This window comes from Eschrichtius robustus, chromosome 1 (genome assembly GCF_028021215.1).
Source record: "Eschrichtius robustus isolate mEscRob2 chromosome 1, mEscRob2.pri, whole genome shotgun sequence".
Lineage (NCBI taxonomy): Eukaryota > Metazoa > Chordata > Mammalia > Artiodactyla > Eschrichtiidae > Eschrichtius > Eschrichtius robustus.
In genome coordinates, this window is record NC_090824.1 from 10,197,120 (window position 1) to 10,216,234 (window position 19,115).

At 43.8% G+C, this 19,115-nt stretch overlaps 1 long non-coding RNA gene across 2 annotated transcripts; it reads right to left on the reverse strand.

The window, feature by feature from the left end:
• Positions 1 to 767: 767 nt before the first annotated feature.
• LOC137769615 (uncharacterized) lies at positions 768 to 18,817 on the reverse strand. 2 transcript variants are annotated; one of them, XR_011075032.1, is made up of 4 exons: positions 18,720 to 18,817; positions 16,731 to 17,248; positions 16,267 to 16,442; positions 768 to 1,142 (listed from the first exon to the last, which is right to left on the reverse strand). It is a non-coding gene; the product is annotated as an uncharacterized lncRNA (long non-coding RNA). The 2 variants fall into 2 exon arrangements; XR_011075021.1 differs by lacking the exon at positions 768 to 1,142 and having other exon boundaries at positions 16,150 to 16,442.
• Between the last annotated feature and the right edge of the window lie 298 nt (positions 18,818 to 19,115).

Genomic DNA, 19,115 nt, shown 5'->3' on the forward strand with positions numbered 1-19,115 from the left:
ATATGTTTTTAATAGGTAATGCACTTTGTCTACAGCTCGATTTACATTCCCAGAGAGGGAGTGTGAGCCGGAAGGCCTCAGTGCTGAGTGTTGAGAGAGCAAGTGTCAGGGTTCTCTGGTCTCTGGCGCCATCTGTCTTTGGAGGCCTGCTGTGTCTTGGCCTTTGTCCTTACCCCTTCACTATTGGTTCACCCTAAGAGCTGGTTGACCTTCATTCCTGGCCTTGAGGTCTCCTTAGATTTCTCTTTGAGCTAATCCCAGGCCTTTCTAGAGCTCAAGGGAAAATCCTTCCCTTTTACCTCTCTTAGTCACAACCCTCCCTCCATGACAACCCTTGACAGACCTCTGTGAACCCTGGGGGTTCCACCAAGCCTAGTTTGGAAACCACTGGCTTAGTGGTGAGGGTATGGCTTTAGCCTGAATACCTGAATCAAGAAAGTACTACTCACCAGGTGTGACCTCAAACAATTTACTGTAAATCCCTCAACATTAATCTCCTTGCCTCTGAAATGCAGATACAAAATTTCCCTGACCGAGGTGTCTATAAATATTAAGTGTAATAATACTAAATGTAAGCTCTAGTAGGACAGGATTTGGTTGGAGGGTTGTACAGTGCTTCCCTCTTTTACTACTTAGTAAATATTTGTTGACTGTAAAGCATTGATGTGACTAAGAAGATTTTGGTCCCATCCTTCCTGAAATGACAACTTATGTCCTTTCAAACACCAAATAGTTCCAGAATAGTTACATATTTTTAAGCTGCACAATATCCAAAAAATTAGTGGCTGAAAAAAGACTGCAGTTTATTTCCTTCTCATGTAGGTCCAGATGCAGGCAGTGGGTTGACATGGTGGTCCCACTTTGTCAGGACTCAGCCTCCTTCTATCTTGTCGCTCTGCCATTTCTCATGTTTATTTGCCATGTCCCAGGTGGGTCGTTGCTGTGTCCACCTTCCAGTTAAGGGCAAGAGGGGAAGGTAAAAGCACACCCTTTTCTTTGAATGGAATGTTCTAAATGTTGTCTATGTTATTTCCACTTCTGTTCCACCAGCCAGAGTTTGGTCATATGGTCACACCTAGTTGCAAAGGAAGCTGCTGAGTGCAGTCAATATTCTACGTTGGGTGCCATGTCCTAGCTAAAAACTGGGAGGGGAGAGAAAATGAGAACGGACATTAGGCATCACTACTAACATTGTCCCAACATTTTCCCCAAGTGTTCCCAAATTCTCTGGCCCCAGGAGAGCCTTCCTTTTCCTTAAAACTGAAATGACTTAGTCTGAACCTCCAGTCAATGTGAAGGCAGAAAATGTTTCCGCGTTTTGCAAGTAACTCTGAGGATGTTTGAAGTGGTCCCCTCCAGGTCATCTCTGTACAGGCCACTGAGGCTACAGGATCACTGAAGAATATTTACGTCCTGAGTCAGCAATCTTTTTTGAATATTCCCTCCTCTGAGCCCAGGGGACCCTGGCAATATTTCTGAACCACACAAAAGGGAAAAAAGAAGAGAAATTAATGGCATACTGGTGTCTTAAGAGATACCCCTGCCCATAGGGATAGAGCTTTGACACCCTTGCTATATTCAAAACGTTGTCTGCAGACCAACAGCAGAGAGCTTGTAGAAAGGCAAACTCTTGGGACCTACTCCAGACCTACTAATATGGAATCCATCTCCTGATAATCTCCCCAAGTATTCATATACACCTTACAGGCTGATAGCCTAAGCAGGTGAAGGGGAGAAGACTGCTGACTACGAAAACACAGAAGCCTGCAACAAGATGAGTTTTTTTAGAGGCTTAGGAATTGCAGTTTGGAAGATACCAATTCAGGCAAAACCAAAAGAGTGTTCCAAGGAAGAGAAAGAGTCAGGAGCTTATAAAGACAAAACCCACGAGGCTGTTAATGTTATCTGGCAAGAATTATGATTGACTTTGACACAAGAAAGGAAATAATTGTCCTTAAGAGATAGGCTGTCATGACTTCTTAAAGATAAGGTTCCAATAAGTAGATAGGTAGTCACAAATTACTGTAGGGTAAGGGTCTGATATGTATCTTGAGTCTGAAGACTGGGCAGATGTTCTGGATGTCGATATTAAGAAAATAATTGGTCAAAGTTCAGAACCCACTTGAGCTGAGATGTGCATAAGTCACAATTCTTAATTCTTCACTTTCCGTTCACATTTCCCCCTTATGTTCGAGATCTTTTTGGGGAAAACACTGGTGATCAACCATTTGTTTACTTGGCATCAGCGTGGACTTCTTTGGTGCTGGGAAGACTTATTCGCAGAGAATCATGTCCCATGGAGGAGGAAAAGAGGTGGTTGTGCAGGAGATACGCTTTTAGAGAGCTTATGGCCACATTTGAGCAATAAGGAGCCATCTAGGAAGTAAGTCTTGGGCAGCACTCAATATAGGAGAAATTCATGGCTTTTCATTAGGAGGAATCTTATGGGAGAAATCAATCACCTCCAGATGTCAAGCTATCATTATTCCCTTGGAGGCTGTCATAGTACGACAATGGGAGATATAAAACATAAGAAGTTTAAAACCAACGGAGAACAAATTAGAAAAATGATTAGCATGACTAGTTGCAATCTTGATTAAAATAAGGCACCAAGTCCAGAGGGGAGCCAGCTGAAAAAGATTTCTAGATGTCAAGGTTTAAGTCTCTTTTTGCAGTTTGAAATGTCTCTGATGATGACATCGTGTGTTTAGGTAATCTTTCTGAGTGACTTGTACAGCAACAGGCACAAAGACTGTCTACACATGAGCTATTATGGTGATTTCCCTGAGGTTTATATCAAGTTGTACAATTTTAGCTTACCTGGCTTCAGAAAAAGGGCAGTTTTATTTCTCAATGATTCCAAGTCAAAAAAGATTAGAGGAAAAACTGGAAACAGTAGTTTGGAGAGTCAGAGCCAGATATTGGAGGAAACTAGAAGAATTCAGGATCTAGTTCAGTTTGCAGGTAAATACCAAAACATCAAAGACAGTTAACAGCGCCAGAATCTATTATCCACAAAGGTACATTACTGAAACATAATTTTTCTTTCTAAAATCACCCTCATTCTACCAAATATTGCCAAGTTAAGATTAATTTTTTGTTAACATAAGTCTGGTATCAATAAACTTGTCCTGATTATTTATCTAAGTGTAACAAAAATAGCAACTGATCACATAAGCTCTTTTAAATCTGCTTTCCTGGAACTTTTCATTAGGAATCTCAGAATGAACCTTTAAAGGCCTCTTAAGCCCGGGAAAGCCAAGCCATACACTTGCCATCAGACTTTGCCTGCAATACCTATAGATTTAGGTGAATCCTTCCCTTCTTGAGATCCCCAAAATATCTTGAGCTTCCTGCAATTGCCAAGAAGTGACCTTCCTTACTCACCTGATTAGACAGCTGGGAACCCTGTAAGCAAAGTACCAGACTGTTTTTCCAAGGGGATTTTTGGCTACATAAAGTCAATCTTAGTTCCTTAAAGCTGGATGGTAATATCTGAATTTATGCATACTCTTTAAATATGACATTCCAAACAAAGCCTTGGTAATAAATCAATGTTTTTCCAATTGTGTCCTGTTCTAAAGAGAGCAGATTATTTTGAATTTATGTAAATGACAAAATTGCCATGAAAATAAGTATAGTCATTAAGAGTTTCTGAGTCCTGGAGAGTTCAGATGGGGAGAAAAAGATAAATGTTTCATCTTTGTTTACAAAGCTATACAATATCAAATTGCTGCAAGTCCTAGATGTCTTGAGAGAAGAGGGTTCCTTAAATCTGGTAGAATGAAACATTAAAAAATAGGCAATATTTAAGCCAAAAAGTCATACAAATTATTATTATCTTCATCAGTTCACTCATTCCCATGAATTTAATTCTTGATTTTGATCTTTCTTCCCAGTTTTATGAAGCCATCAGTTTCTCCATTCGAGTTCTGTAAATTCTTATCCAGTTCAGTGATATGATCTGAAAGTTTATCAGAAAACTGTACTCCAGAGGAAGTATCAGAGTCCTACCTATGAATCTCTCTGAAGGTGAAACATACTTGGAAAAGCAACAGTGTAAACAATAACTCTCTGTAAATGAAAAAAGACTTAAAAATACCCAATATTTAAGATCTGAGAGTTTGTTATAATGAAACTGACAAGAAAATTTGGTTATTTCTGTGACACAACATTTGAAGAAAGTAACTAGATTTATGACTGATAGCATTATACCGGGATGTATTACTTTTCCAAGAATTTTACATAGTTTCTGAAACAAAACAATTTTTTTTCAAGTTATCAAAAGATTTGGTGAAACTACTTTAAAGTAGTTATACCAAAAAACACAATTATTCTTAGAGTTCACCTAAAACTCTCATCCGATTTACAATTAATTTACATATGAAAATTTTATCACACCAAGTTATATTTCTTGCTAACAAATTTTATATTAAAATTGGGTTCACTAAAAGTATTATACTTAATGTTGATAACTCTAAAGATGTAACCATATTAATTAAACTAACAAACTTAAACTAGCTTTTTAAAAATTTTTTATTGGAGTATAGTTGATTTACAATGTTATGTTAGTTTCAGGTGTACAGCAAAGAGAATCAGTTATACATATACATATGTCTACTCTTTTCGAGATTCTTTTCCCACATAGGCCATTACAGAGTACTGAGTAGAGTTCCCTGTGCTATACCGTAGATCCTTATTAGTTATATATTTTATATATAGTAGTGTGTATATATCAATCCCAACCTCCCAGTTTATCCCTCCCCCCTTACCCCCTGGTAACCATAAGTTTGTTTTCTACATCTGTAATTCTATTTCTGTTTTGTAGATCAGTTCATTTGTACCCAATTTTTTAGATTCCACATATAAGCAATATCATATATGATGTTTGTCTTTCACTGTCTGACTTACTTCACTCACCATGACAATCTCTAGGTCCATCCATGTTGCTGCAAATGGCATTATTTCATTTTTTTTATGGCTGAGTAATATTCCATTGTATATATATACCACAACTTTATCCATTCCTCTGTTGATGGACATTTAGGTTGCTTCCATGTCTTGGCTATTGTAAATAGTGCTGCAATGAACATTGGGGTGCATATATCTTTTCGAATTATGGCTTTTCCTGATATATGCCCAAAAGTGGGATTGCTGGATCATGTAGTAGCTCTATTTTTAGTTTTTTAAGGAACCGCCATACTGTTCTCCACAGTGGCTGTACCAATTTACATGCCCACCAATGGTGATGAGGGTTCCCTTTTCTCCAAACCCTCTCCAGCATTTATTGTTTGTAGATTTTCTGATGATAGCCATACTGACCAGTGTGAGGTGATGACTCATTGTAGTTTTGATTTTCATTTCTCTAATAGTTAGTGATGTTGAGCACCTTTTCATGTGCTTTTTAGCCATCTGTATGTCTTCTTTGGAGAAATGTCTATTTAGATCTTCTGCCCATTTTTTTGATTGGGCTGTTTGTTTTTTTGATATTGAGCTGTATGTTTGCATATTTTGGAGATTAATCCCCTGTCAGTTGGTTCATTTGCAAATATTTTCTCTCATTCTGAGGGTTGTCTTTTCATTTTGTTTATGGTTTCCTTTGCTGTGCAAAAGATTTTAAGCTTAATTAGGTCTCATTTATTTATTTTTGTTTTTATTTTCATTAATCTAGGAGGTGAATTGAGAAAGATCTTGCTGCAATTTATGTCAAAAATGTTCTGCCTATGTTTTCCTCTACGAGTTTTATAGTATCCAGGCTTACATTTAGGTCTTTAATCCATTTTGAGCTTATTTTTGTGTATAGTGTTAGGAAGTGTTCTAATTTCATGCATTTACTTTTAGCTGTCTGGTTTTTCTAGCACCACTTATTGAAAAGACTGTTCTCTCCATTGTATATTCTTGCCTCCTTTGTCATAGATTAGGTGACCATAGCTGCATGGGTTTATCTCTGGGCTTTCTATCCTGTTCCATTGATCTATATTTCTGTTTTTTGTGCCAGTACCATACTGTTTTGATGACTGTAGCTTTGTAGTATAGTCTGAAGTCAGGGAGTTTGAGTCCTCCAGCTCTGTTTTTCTTTCTCAAGATTGCTTTGGCTATTCGGGGTCTATTGTGTTTCCATACCTATTGTAAAATTTTTTGTTCTAGTTCTATGAAAAGTGCCATTGGTAATTTGATAGGGATTGCATTGAATCTATAGATTGCTTTGGGTAGTATAGTCATTTTCACAATATTGATTCTTCCAACCCAAGAACATGGTATATCTCTCCATCTGTTTGTGTCATCTTTGATATCTTTCATCAGTATGTTATAGTTTTCTGAGTACAGGTCTTTTGCCACCTTAGGTAGGTTTATCCCTAGGTATTTTATTCTTTTTGATGCAATGGTAAATGGGATTGTTTCCTTGATCTCTCTTTCCGATCTTTCATTGTTAGTGTATAGGAATGCCAGAGATTTCTGTGCATTAATTTTGTATCCTGCAACTTTACCAAATTCACTGATGAGCTCAAGTAGTTTTCTGGTGGCATCTTTAGGATTTTCTATGTATAGTATCATGTCATCTGCAAACAGTGACAGTTTTACTTCTTCTTTTCCAATTTGTATTCCTTTTATTTCTTTTCCTTTTCTGGTTGCCATGGCTAGGACTTCCAAAACTATGTTGAATAAGACTGGCGAGAGTGGACATCCTTGTCTTGTGCCTGATCTTAGAGGAAATGCTTTCAGTTTGTCACCATTGAGAATGATGTTCGCTGTGGGTTTGTCATATATGGCCTTTAATATGTTGAGGTAGGTTCACTCTATGTCCATTTTCTGGAAAGTTTTTATCATAAATGGGTTTTGAATTTTGTCAAAACACTTTTTCTTCATCTATTGCGATGATCATATGGGTTTTATTCAATTTGTTGATGTGGTGTATAACATTGATTGATTTGCAGATATTGAAAATCCTTGCATCCCTGGGAGAAATTCCACTGATCATGGTGTATGATCCCTTTAATGTGTTGTTGGATTTGGTTTGCTAGTATTTTGTTGAGGTTTTATGTGTCTATGCTCATCAGGGATATTTGCTGGTAATTTTCTTTTTTTGTGATATCATTGTCTGGTTTTGGTATCAGGGTGATGGTGGCCTCATAGGATGAGCTTGGGGTGTTCCTTCCTCTGCAATTTTTTGGAAGAGTTTGAGAAGGGTAGATGTTAACTCTTCTCTAAATGTTTGGTAGAATTCCCCTGTGAAGCCATCTGGTCCTGGACTTTTCTTTGTTGGAAGATTTTTAATCACACTGTCAATATCAGTACTTGTGATTGATCCATTCATATTTTCTATTTCTTCCTGGTTCAGTCTTAGAAGGTTGTACTTTTCTAAGAATTTGTCCATTTCTTCCAGGTTGTCCATTTTATTGGTTTAGAGTTGCTTGTAGTAGTCTTTTATGATCTTTTGTATTTCTGTGATGTCTGTCGTAACTTTTCCTTTTCTATTTCTAATTTTATTGATTTGAGTCTTCCCCATTTCTTTCTTGATGGGTCTGGCTAAAGGTTTATCAATTTTGTTTATCTTCTCAAAGAACCAGCTTTTAGTTTCATTGATCTTTGCTATTGTTTTCTTTGTCTCTATTTCATTTGTTTCTGTTCGGATCTTTATGATTTCTTTCCTTCTACTAACTTTGGGTTTTGTTTGTTCTTCTTTCTCTAGTTGCTTTAGGTGTAAGGTAGGTTGTTTATTTGAGATTTTTCTTGTTTCTTGAGGTAAGATTGTATTGCTATTAACTTCCCCCTTAGAACTGCTTTTGCTACATCCCATAGGTTTTGGATCATTGTGTTTTCATTGTCATTTGTCTCTAGGTATTTTTTTATTTCCTCTTTGATTTCTTCAGTGATCCATCGGTTGTTTAGTAATATATTTTTTAGCCTCCATGTGTTTGTGTTTTCTACCATTTTTTTTCCTGTAATTGATTTCTAATCTCATAGTGTTGTGGTCAGAAAAGATGATTGATAGATTTCAATTTTCTTAAATTTACCAAGGCTTGATTTGTGACCCAAGATGTGATCTATCCTGGAGAATGTTCCATGTGCACTTGAGAAGAAAGTGTATTCTGCTGCTTTCCGATGGAATGTCCTATAGTTATCAATTAAGTCTATCAGGTCTAATGTGTCATTTAAGACTTGTGTTTCCTTATTAATTTTCTGTCTGGATGATCTGTCCATTGGTGTAAGTGGGGTGTTAAAGTCCCACACTATTATTATTGTGTTACTGTCGATTTCCCTGTTATGGCTGTTAGCATTTGCCTTATATATTGAGGTGCTCCTATGTTGGGTGCATAAATATTTACAATTGTTATGTCTTTTTTTTGGATTGAACCCCTGATCATTATGTAGTGTCCATCCTTGTCTCTTGTAACAGTCTTTATTTTAAAGTCTATTTTGTCTGATATGAGTATTGCTACTCCAACTTTCTTTTGATTTCTATTTGCATGCAATATCTTTTTTCATCCCCTCACTTTCTGTCTGTATGTGTCCCTAGGTCTGAAGTGGGTCTCTTTCATAAAGCATATATACAGGTCTTGTTTTTGTTTCCACTCAGCCATTCTATGTCTTTTGGTTGGTGCATTTAATCCATCTACATTTAAGGTAATTATTGATATGTATGTTCCTATTGTCATTTTCTTAATTGTTTTGGGTTTGTTTTTGCAGGTCTTTTTTCTTCCCTTCCTCTTTTGTTCTCTTCTCTTGTGTTTCCTGCCTAGAGAAGTTCCTTTAGCATTTGTTGTGAAGCTGGTTTGGTAGTGCTGAATTCTCTTAGTTTTTGCTTATCTGTAAGGTTTATGATTTCTCTGTCAAATCTGAAGGAGAGCCTTGCTAGGTACAGTATTCTTGGTTGTAGGTTCTTCCCTTTCATCACTTTAAAATATATCATGCCACTCCCTTCTGGCTTGCAGAGTTTCTGCTGAAAAATCAGCTGATAACCTTATAGGGAGTCCCTTGTATGTTATATGTCGCTTTTCCCTTGTTGCTTTTAATATTTTCTCTTTGTATTTAATTTTTGTTAGTTTGATCAATATGTGTCTCAGCATGTTCCTCCTTGGGTTTATCCTGTATGGGACTCTCTGCCTTTCCTGGACTTGGGTGACTATTTCTTTTCCCATGTTAGGGAAGTTTTTGACTATAATCTCTTCAAATATTTTCTCAGACACTTTCTCTTTTTCTTCTTCTTCTGGGACCCCTAAAATTTGAATGTTGGTGCATTTAATGTTGTCCCAGAGATCTCTGAGAATGTCCTGATTTCTTTTCATTCTTTTTTCTTTACTCTGTTCCACAGCAGAGATTTCCACCATTCTGTCTTCAAGGTCACTTATCCATTCTTCTGCCTCAGTTATTCTGCTATTGATTCCTTCTACTGTATTTTTCATTTCAGTTATTGTACTGTTCATCTCTGTTTGCTTGTTCTTTAGTTCTTTTACGTCTTTGTTAAACATTTCTTGTATCTTCTCAACCCGTGCCTCCATTCTTTTTCTGAGATCTTGGATCATCTTTATTATCATTACTCTGAATTCTTTTTGAGGTAGATTGCCTATTTCCTCTTCATTTATTTGGTCTTGTAGGTTTTTACCTTGCTCCTTCATCTGTGACATATTTTTTTGCTGTCTCATTTTTTTCCTTTTTTTTATGAGTGGGATCGTGATCTTGTCTTACTGGTTGTTTGGCCTCAGGCTTCCAACACTGGAGTTTGTAAGCTGTTGGGTAGAGCTAGGTCTTGGTGCTGAGATGAGGACCTCCAGGAAACCTCCAATGAATATTCCCTGGGGTCTGAGGTTCACTGCTAGTCCAGTGTTTGGACCCAGAGCTCCCACTGAAGGGGCTTTGCCCTGACTACTGGCTCGTGAACCAAGATCCTGCAAGCCACGTGGGGTAGCAAAAAAACAAAAAAAAAAGGAGAACAATTACAAAGAATAAAAATAAAATTAGACTAGGTAACTAACAGATATGTTAGAAAGAATATAAAAATAAAAATATAGATGAAACAACAACCAGAATTTAAAACAGAACCACAATAGTAAAAACAGAGGAGAAGAAAAAAAAAAAAAAAGGTGGAAAAGGCCTTGGCTGTGGACAGTGGGGCCTAGGCAGGGGCAGGGTTTGGGTGGTGGGTGGGGCCTATGCTTAGGACCCACATGGCTGGGAAAGATCCTGGCGTGGGTGGGAGTGGGGCTTAGGCTCAAAACAACAGAAGGGGCCCAGGCATGCCTCTGGTCTCAGAGGGTGGGGGACCCTGCCTGAGAGCCCAGCAGGCTTCCTGGGCCCGAGTGGGTGGGACAAACGTCCTCTGCTTCTCTCCCACTCCTCTGGTCCTGGAGGGCCCCTCCTGCCTGCCTCTCCTATTCTCCCTCAGCCTCCCTCCTATGTCCCCAGTACCAACACAGCCTCGAGGGGGCCTCTGAGGGTGTAGGACCCAGCTGAGAGCCAGGCAGACTTCCAGGGCCGATTGGGCATGGGAAACGCTCGGCACACTCCCCCTGCTCTGAGCCCCCGAGGGTCCCTCCAGGCTTAGGAAACCCTCCTCCCATCTCAGCCACCCCTCAGTGGTGCCTGTCCTGTCCAGCCTCCACTTCTCTTCCCCTTTCAGTCCCCCATGTCCTACTGGTTTGCTTAGGGGTTCTTCCCATCGCCTTGGGCGTCGAGGTCACCCACCAGCATCTGGCAGGCACCCTAGTTGTGGGGAGACGCGAACTCTGCATCTTCCCACACCACCATCTTGACCTCACGCATTAATTGACTCTACTGTGAGGACAGTGATTTTGATGGATTCTGGGGATACAGTAAGCTGGTCATTTTAGAGGTACATCCATAAATTCTTTGATAATCCTGCCTTCAAGAGATGAGTTTAATTACCCTCTCCTTGAGCTGGAGTGGACTTAGTGGCTTGTTGCTAATGAAGGGAATGTGAATGAAGGGATGTGGTATCATTTCTGAGATTGGGTTATAAAAAGATGCTACTTCTATCTTGGGTTCTCTCTCTCTCACACACACAACACACACACAGACTCTAGCGGAAGCCATGTCTAAAGCAGCCGTATGAATAGACCCAAAGGCAAAGAGCTGAGGCCTGTTGCCAACAGCCATGTGAGTGAGTCTGGATGTGGAATTCCAGCCCCGGGCAGGTGTGCACGGTCTCACAAGAGATCCTGAACCAGAACCACGCATCTCAGCCCCTCCCAGATTCCAGACCCTCAGAAACTGTGAGATAATAAACGTTTTGTTGTCCCAAGCTGTAAACTTTTAGAATGATTTATTATACAGCAGGAGATTAACCCAAATCCACATCACCTGCCCACTTGGCTCTCAGGATAGGGAAAGACAGTAAACCGGGACATTTGAGTATTATGGAAGAAAGCAGACACAGCATGGTGTGTGCCATACAGTTGATGCCTCAGTAAATGGGTGTTCCCTCGGCCTTTCTTCTTTTTAAACAAGTTTACCCGTTCTTCCTTCACCACACAGAGGCCTGGTCATAATGAGGATGTAATCACAGGTGATCTAATCTTTATGTTAAGAACTCAAATTTTCACAAACACTTTCTGAGGGAGGTACTGTTATTCTGTTTTACATATGAGGAAATTGAGGTACAGAGAGATGAAGCGAATTCCCGAGGTTGCAAGGCAGTAAGTGCCCAGTGGGGATTCCGCACCAGGCCAGCTGGCTTTGGAGCCCGCAGTGTTGTCCTCTCCAGGAAACACAGGCCAGTCCTGACTGCCCTGTTCCCAGCCTGGCTGCAGAGACACCACAGGCAGCCCATGGGAAGGTGGAGGCATCCTGACTCTGCTCTGGGCCAGCCCGTGGAAAGATCTGGCACCTGGTCCAGAAAACGTGTGTAATGGAACAGGATCCTAAGGGGTCTTCCTGGGACAGACCGCACCATGTCCTCCACCTGCCTCTGGTTTGTAGAAAAACTTTAGCCTCCTAGGCCTTCCCCGAGTTCCAAAGAATAAATTTAATCAGAGAAGTGAGAAAATGCAGAAGCAAAGGAAAACAGTCAAGCAAGACAAAATAATCATAGTTTAAGTGTTAAACAAAATCAAGGATCTTTAGTTCCTCCTCAAGGGCTATAGATAATATTCTGAGCCATATCCTTTGAGTTATTTTGCAGAAACTGAAACCCCAGCAGGTGGAAGCTGCCCACTAGCACATAGACCCCAGACCAGTTGAACCAGAAGGTTGATGATGTTGACTCCAAATTATCTCACCACCAACCAATCAGAAGAATGTCCATGAGCTGATCATGTACCCCACAACCCCCTCCCCTCACCTTGTCTTTAAAAACATTTCCCTGGGGACTTCCCTGGTGGTGCAGTGGTTGAGAATCTGCCTGCCAATGCAGGGGACACGGGTTCGAGCACTGGTCTGGGAAGATCCCACATGCTGCGGAGCAACTGGGCCCTTGAACCACAACTACTGAGCCTGCGCGTCTGGAGCCTGTGCCCTGCAACAAGAGAGGCCGCGATAGTGAGAGGCCCGCGCACGGCAATGAAGAGTGGCCTCCACTTGCTGCAACTAGAGAAAGCCCTCGCACAGAAACGAAGATCCAACATAGCCATAAATAAATTAATTAATTAATTAATTTTAAAAAAAAATTCACCCACTCCATCTTCCCAGAAAAAGCCTATTTAAAAAAAAAACAAAAAACAAAAAAACATTTCCCTGAAAGCCATCAGGGAGTTTCTGGTCTTTTGAGCACTAGCTGCCTGTACTGCTTGCTTGATGCCCTGCAATAAACGCTGCACTTTCCTTTACCACAACCTGGGGTCAGACTGGTTTCATTGCCCATGGGCGAGCAGACCCAAGTTTGGTTCAGTAACACGTGGACAGTAATAGTTTCTGATTTTAGGGATCCTGGAGCATGAAGTCACCTGCAGGCTGCAGGACTCTTGGTTAATGTAGGTGCTGTTGACCAGAAGCCCTCACATGCACTCCACTTCCTCCTGTACCCCCTCGGCAGCCTGGTCTGGCCTGAGACCCTCTCCTATATCACAGGGCTCTCCACTCTCCTTCGCAGGTGGTCTCCTGTCACATCGATCACCTCCCGCCTCTTACCTGGGGTGCTGTAGCTCTCTCCATGTTTCAGAGATTTCTGGTAACCAGAATTTTGACGTAGCTCCTCCTTGGCTTCTCTCTTTGGTGATCTATCCCACTGACTATGCCCTCAATAACCCCCCACCCCACTGTTCTCTGCTCCCCATCTCAGTAAACAGTGCCTCTATCTTCCCAGCTCAGCCAGGAACCTGGAGTCATCCTCCCTCCTCCAGCCTCCCCTTTAGTGAGGGGCAAGATCTCCCTCTTCCACATCCCTGGAAACCACTTCTTATTCTCCATCTCTGCTGCCCTCACTCTGGTCCCAGCTCCTGGCACTGCTCCCTGTGTCAGTGACCACTGGGTTGTCTGCACTCCTCCCAGTCTGTTTTCTGCAAGGTCTCCAGAACATCTTTAGGGATACAGGCTGTTCAGGGCACTCTGGTGTTTGAAGTCCCCACCTCCAACCCCAGGCCTCCCTTCCATCCTCTGGTCCAGCAGCGCCCACGTGGTCTGGACCTGCCCACCTCTGCAGCTGGGACACCAGCACCAGGTCCCCAAGTACATTCCTGAGTGTAGAGCTGTCCCTGCAGAGCCCACAGGTCCCTCAACTCATGCCAGGAGAAGCGAGGGTTTCAACTCCCTTCATAAACAAGGGGACCTCTGAGAACATTCTGTCTCAGGCTTCAGTTTGATGCAATCACCCATGAGTCAACCACTTTGTTATACCTAGGGCTGCACAGCACGTGGCAGGAAGCCCTGCCTGGTCCTTCTTGGTGGAATAGCCCCTCCTCTGACTGCTCCAAACCCGTTACCACTCCCCTTACAGCAAGAGCCTTTGCCTGCTGTCCCCATGATGTGACTTCCCCTTAGCTCTGCAGGGAGCACTGATGGCTTTTGGCTGTGGGGATGGCTGCTTCTCGCTCACCCTTGTTCCCTATAGACAGAGCTGCCAGATTTGGCAAACGAATTCCTGGGACTTACCCCACAATTCCTGGGACATACTTATGCTAAAAAATGATTGATTATCTGGAATTCATATTTATCTGGGTGTCCTATATGTTATTAGCAGCCCCACCTGCATGATGCACTCAGGTAGGGGTCCAGGGCTCAAGGAATAGGGGGTCTTAGGCAGTGGCCTGAGGGCTTGCAGAGGCATGGAATCTTCTGCAGCCTCCCTCACTTAGCTCCTTCATTCATTCACCCAACATTTGTTGAGGGCACTTTGGGCCAAGGCCCGTGCCAGGCACTGGGGCGAACCCTCAGGGATTCCCTGGTGTGTGAGAGACACAGAAACATAGAGAGATCATAACTATACAGTGTGGGAAGTGGTGGAGGGAGGGGTGGGTGTGGGGGACAAGAAGTGGTCTGGGGAATCAGGAAAGCTCCACCAAGGATGGACCTCTGGGCAGAGTCCTGAAGATGTGCCTGGGTTTGTGTTTATTACCAGCTGTGGCTCGACAAGAACTAGCTGGAGAAATGCCTAATACTAAAGAGTGTCTGGGCCCTAGGGGTGTAGAGTATAAGAGTCTTCAGGCCCTGAAGCTGGGTGGTGGCAGCTGCAGGGAGGAGGGGGAGCAGATTCCCTGGGGCCTGAGCCAAATCGGAAACCCCATGGTCTTCTGTCTGCCTGTGCATCCGAATCCTGAGAGGAGTTTGTTAAAACACGCTGATTCTTCGGGTAAGGGCCAGGAATAGGCATTTTTAACAAGCTCCCTGGGTGATGTTGGTCACAGTCTGAGAAATGCTGCTGTAGGGTCAGGGCCCCTTCCCCTGCCTGGTTTCCTCCAAGCCTTCAAACAGCCCCGTTACCATCACCCCATCGAGCAGTGGGGGAAATGGACACGTGTGTTTGCTCAGCACACCTGGGAGCAGAGGCCGGGCCCTTGTCCCATAGTCCTTTACCTCACGCCCGCCAGACCCATCTTCCCAACCGCCAGCCCACCTCACCCCCAGCCCGCCCTGGTCCCTTAACATCTGTGAAGGAAATGTACCTGCTGATCAAAGCCACGAATGGTTCATAGCAGCCTCTCTGGGAGACTGATGGAGAAGCAGGGGCCCAGAGAGGGGAAGACTTTGAGCACCATCTCTCCCACCCCACCCTGCCCAGGTACACAACAAATGCTCAGCTCCTGGTACAACCAGAGGCTGCGGCTGTAGTAGTTGCTGAGAAGCCACCCATCTCCAGAAGGCTGTGTGCGCCCACGTGTGCACATATGGGCGAGTTAGCAATGCGGGCGTGTGTAGGAGCATTTCGTTATCTGTACTCTGCGTCTTCACAGAAAATCACCATCAGGAATGGCATGTGGTCTCTCGTACTGGATTCTCCCAAGTGGCCAAAGCACTTTTGTGTCTGTAGGTGTTGCCACCTCAGGGCAACCTCACTCCCACCTCATTCCTTGGGGATAGGTGGCAGATAGTCCACTTTAGGGTGCAGCTCTCTAGGAAACAGGAGAAGGTCACTGACGTCACCCACTTGCCATCCCAGCCCCTTGCACAGGTGCCTCTCTGCCTCTTCATTAACTGAGACAATATATGCAGAGGGCTTAGAAGAGTGCCAGGCACGCAATAGGTGGCATCCAAGTGCTACCCAGTGTTAGGAGTGCTGCCGCCGCCCGCAGCACCCTGCACAGCCTAACAGGTGCTGGTGAAGAGCGAGCGTCCCAGGCTCCAGCCACCCGTGTCCTGTCAGTTCTGTGAACAGGACACACTCTCGCACCTCTGGGTCTTCTTCACTCACGTTGCGCACAAGTAACGTTCGCTCCGTTCACTCCTGCTTGTCCCTTAGCTCTTGGCTTCAATGCCACCACCCCAGAGCTCCCTCTGGAGCCCCAGCTGTAGAAAGTCCTTGACTATCTCTCTTAGCGCCCTGTTCTCCTCCTTAACTGGTCTCCGGCTTCTGCCTTCACAACCCTAGCCCCACACCTATTCTCTTCCCTACTTTTTTTTTAACGTTTCACTAAAAAAGTCAACTTTCTAGTTTGAAACAATTTTAGATATACAGAAAAGATGTAATGACAGTGCAGAGAGCTCCTGCAACATAAACATCTTACATAGCCATGGTATATTTCTGAAAACTAAGGAGTGAAACTTTTTACTGTATAGACTCATTTGGATTTCACTTTTTCCACTAATATCCCTTTTCTTCCCCAGGATCCCATCCAAGAAACCACATTACACTTAGTTTCCAGGTCTCCTTAGTTTTACCTGGCCTGTGACAGTTTCTCAGGAGTCTTATTTGTCCCAGCTGCCATAACAAAATACCACAGGCTGAGTGGCTTGTACATGGTGGAAATCTACTCTTTACAGTTTTGAAGGCTGGACATCCAGGCTGGAGATCCGGGAACCAGCATGGCCAGGTGAGGGCTCTCTTCTGCTTGTGTCTGCACATGGGAAGGGGCGAGAGAGAGCTTTGGAGTCTCTTTTGTTTGTTTGTTTGTTTGTTTTTCTTATTAGTCATCCACTTTATACACATCAGTGTATACATGTCAATCCCAATCTCCCAATTCATCACACCACAACCCTCATCTCTGGGGTCTCTTTTAAGGGCACTAATCCCGTTCATGAAGGCTCTACCCTCATGACCTAGTCACCTCCCCATGACACCACCTTCTAATACCATCACACTGGGGGTGAGGATTTCAACATGTGAATTTTGAGGGAACACAAACCTGCAGTTCATAGCATCAGGCTTTCCTTGTTTTGCATAACCTTGGCACTTTTGAAGAGTACTGCTGGTCAGGTATTTTGTTGAATGTCCCTCAGTTGGGGTCTGTATGCTGTTTTCTCATCATCAGAGTGAGGTTATGTGTTTGGGGGAAGATCCCACTGAGGCAATGCTCCCTTCTCATCACCCCATATCAGAAGAAACAAGATGATAACACAACATACCACTGGTGAAGTTGACCTTGACCACACAGTCAGGGTACTTCACCCAAGGTCGTGGATGTCAGGTCTCTCCACCTAGCACTACTATTCTTTACTTCCTGCTCTAATTGTCAAACACACTCCATAGCATTTGCCATCAACTGACATGTGATGTATTTTACTTTTCTTTTCTATTCTTTGTTATTTTTTTTGTTATTGTCACTCCATACTAGAATATAGTTCCTCCAGAGCAGAGATCTTTGTTGTTTTCTTCATTTATCTCCAGCACCTGGAGCAGCGCCAGGGGATATTCAATAAACATCTGTGGACAAAAGAATTACCCTCATCACAGTTTGTAATTCTGCTTGTTTGTTTGTGTACCTGGTTATTGCCTAAGCCCACATCTGCTGGGCTCACCATTACACCCTTTTACTAGCTCCTTGCCTGATTCCCTGTAGGCACCCCATGAGCAATGGCCTTTGGATGAAAGAGCTAAATAAACAAGTGTAGTCTGGGCAAGGCTGTTTAATGGGGCATGAAGTGCTTCCTCTGGAGACCAAGTTCATTCTTTTTGGTCTGGGTTTCTGCAGGGAGAGGTGGGGGAAGGAGTCCTGGGCCCTAGCATTGTTCCTCCACTTTCTGGCAGCAGTGGAGTCCACAAGGGGAGGGCCTCAGAGTGCACATGGTCAGAGAGGGAAGTGAAAGTGGGTTCCTAAGAACACGAATGAACTTGGCAACAGCTGCGAAGAAACTCAAGGGGGGTGTCACTGCTATGGGTTGAATTGTGTCCCCCCAAATTCATATGTTGAAGTCCTAACCCCCAGTACCTCGGAACGTGACTGGATTTGGAGATGGCATCTTTAAAGAGATGATTAAGTTAAAATTAAGGTGGGCCCCAACCCAATATGACTGGTGGAGATTGGAAGAGGAGAAGATTAGGACACAGACGTCCACACACACAGGGAAGCCCATGTGAGGACACAGAGAGAAGACGGTCGTCTACAAACACAAAAGAGAGCCCTCAGAAGGAACCAGCCCTGATGACACCTTAATCTCAGACTTCCAGCCTCCAGGACTGTAAGATAATACATTTCTGTTGTTAAGCCACTCTGTCTGTGGGACTTTGTTATGGCAGCCCTAGTAAATGAATATGGCGGCTACGAAAGGGGGTCCTGAGGGGGACAGCCATGCCTAGAACGCGGGCACTGACAGAGCTGGTACTTTATTTCACCTGATGAATGAGGTCTATCCCAGGGAGGGGCAGGTGGGGCTGATGGAGAAGCAGGTGTGGATGGGTGTGAGCGCCCCCTAGGGGGATGAGTGAAGCATCTATGGTATGCACAGATGGGAGAGTGAGGGGCAGGAAGAGGTCCAGGGAATGATTTAGGTGTGGCGTGGATGGCCAAACTGCCCTGAAATCAGGAGGAGAGAGAAGAGACAAAACCTGGGCCTCGTGTTCAGAGTCCCTGCCGCTGGACTGCAAGCGCTGTCCCCTCTTTCCTCCTTGCTCTCCTTCCCACTCCCTGCCCTGGTCCAGGCTGAAGTCTCCACAATTTCCCATCCACACTGCAGCTCACTCAGCCTCATGCTCTCTCCAGCTGTTCTCTTGGCCTGGAAGTCCCAGCTCTGTTCCCAAATCTGCTGCTGTGAAGCCCTACATGCTCTTCAAGACCAGCTCAGTGTCACTTCTTCAGCAAAACCTTCCCTGAGCCCTCAGAAGTTAACTCTCTTTCTCTCTCTCTGAGTTGCTCTATCAGTTTGTTCAGCCCAGGATCGTGTGACAATTGACTTACAGGACCTGCCGTGACTCCCAGCTCGGCGCTTCCTTCCATGACACCCCAAATCGGCCGCCCCGAGCCCGGCCCGATCCCCACACGGGAGCTGTTTCGTGACTGTTTGCTGAGTGAACTTTAGACAGCGCTGGACCTTGGCCTTACACACGTGGCACAGCCAGGACCTCCCCCTGACCTTGGACTGGCTGAGTAAACTCTGAGAAAAATATTTGCCAAAAAAGACCAGGTGTTGCGAAAGGAAAAGACACACAGGAGCAGGTCTGGCTCCACGAGGAGGCCCCATCCTCCAGAGCTTCCCAAGCCCAAAGCAAAAACGCAGACAAGCCGTCTGGCTCTGGGTGCAGCCATCTACCCTGCCGCCAGCCGACACCTGTGCCATCTGGGTCCCCGAGCCTG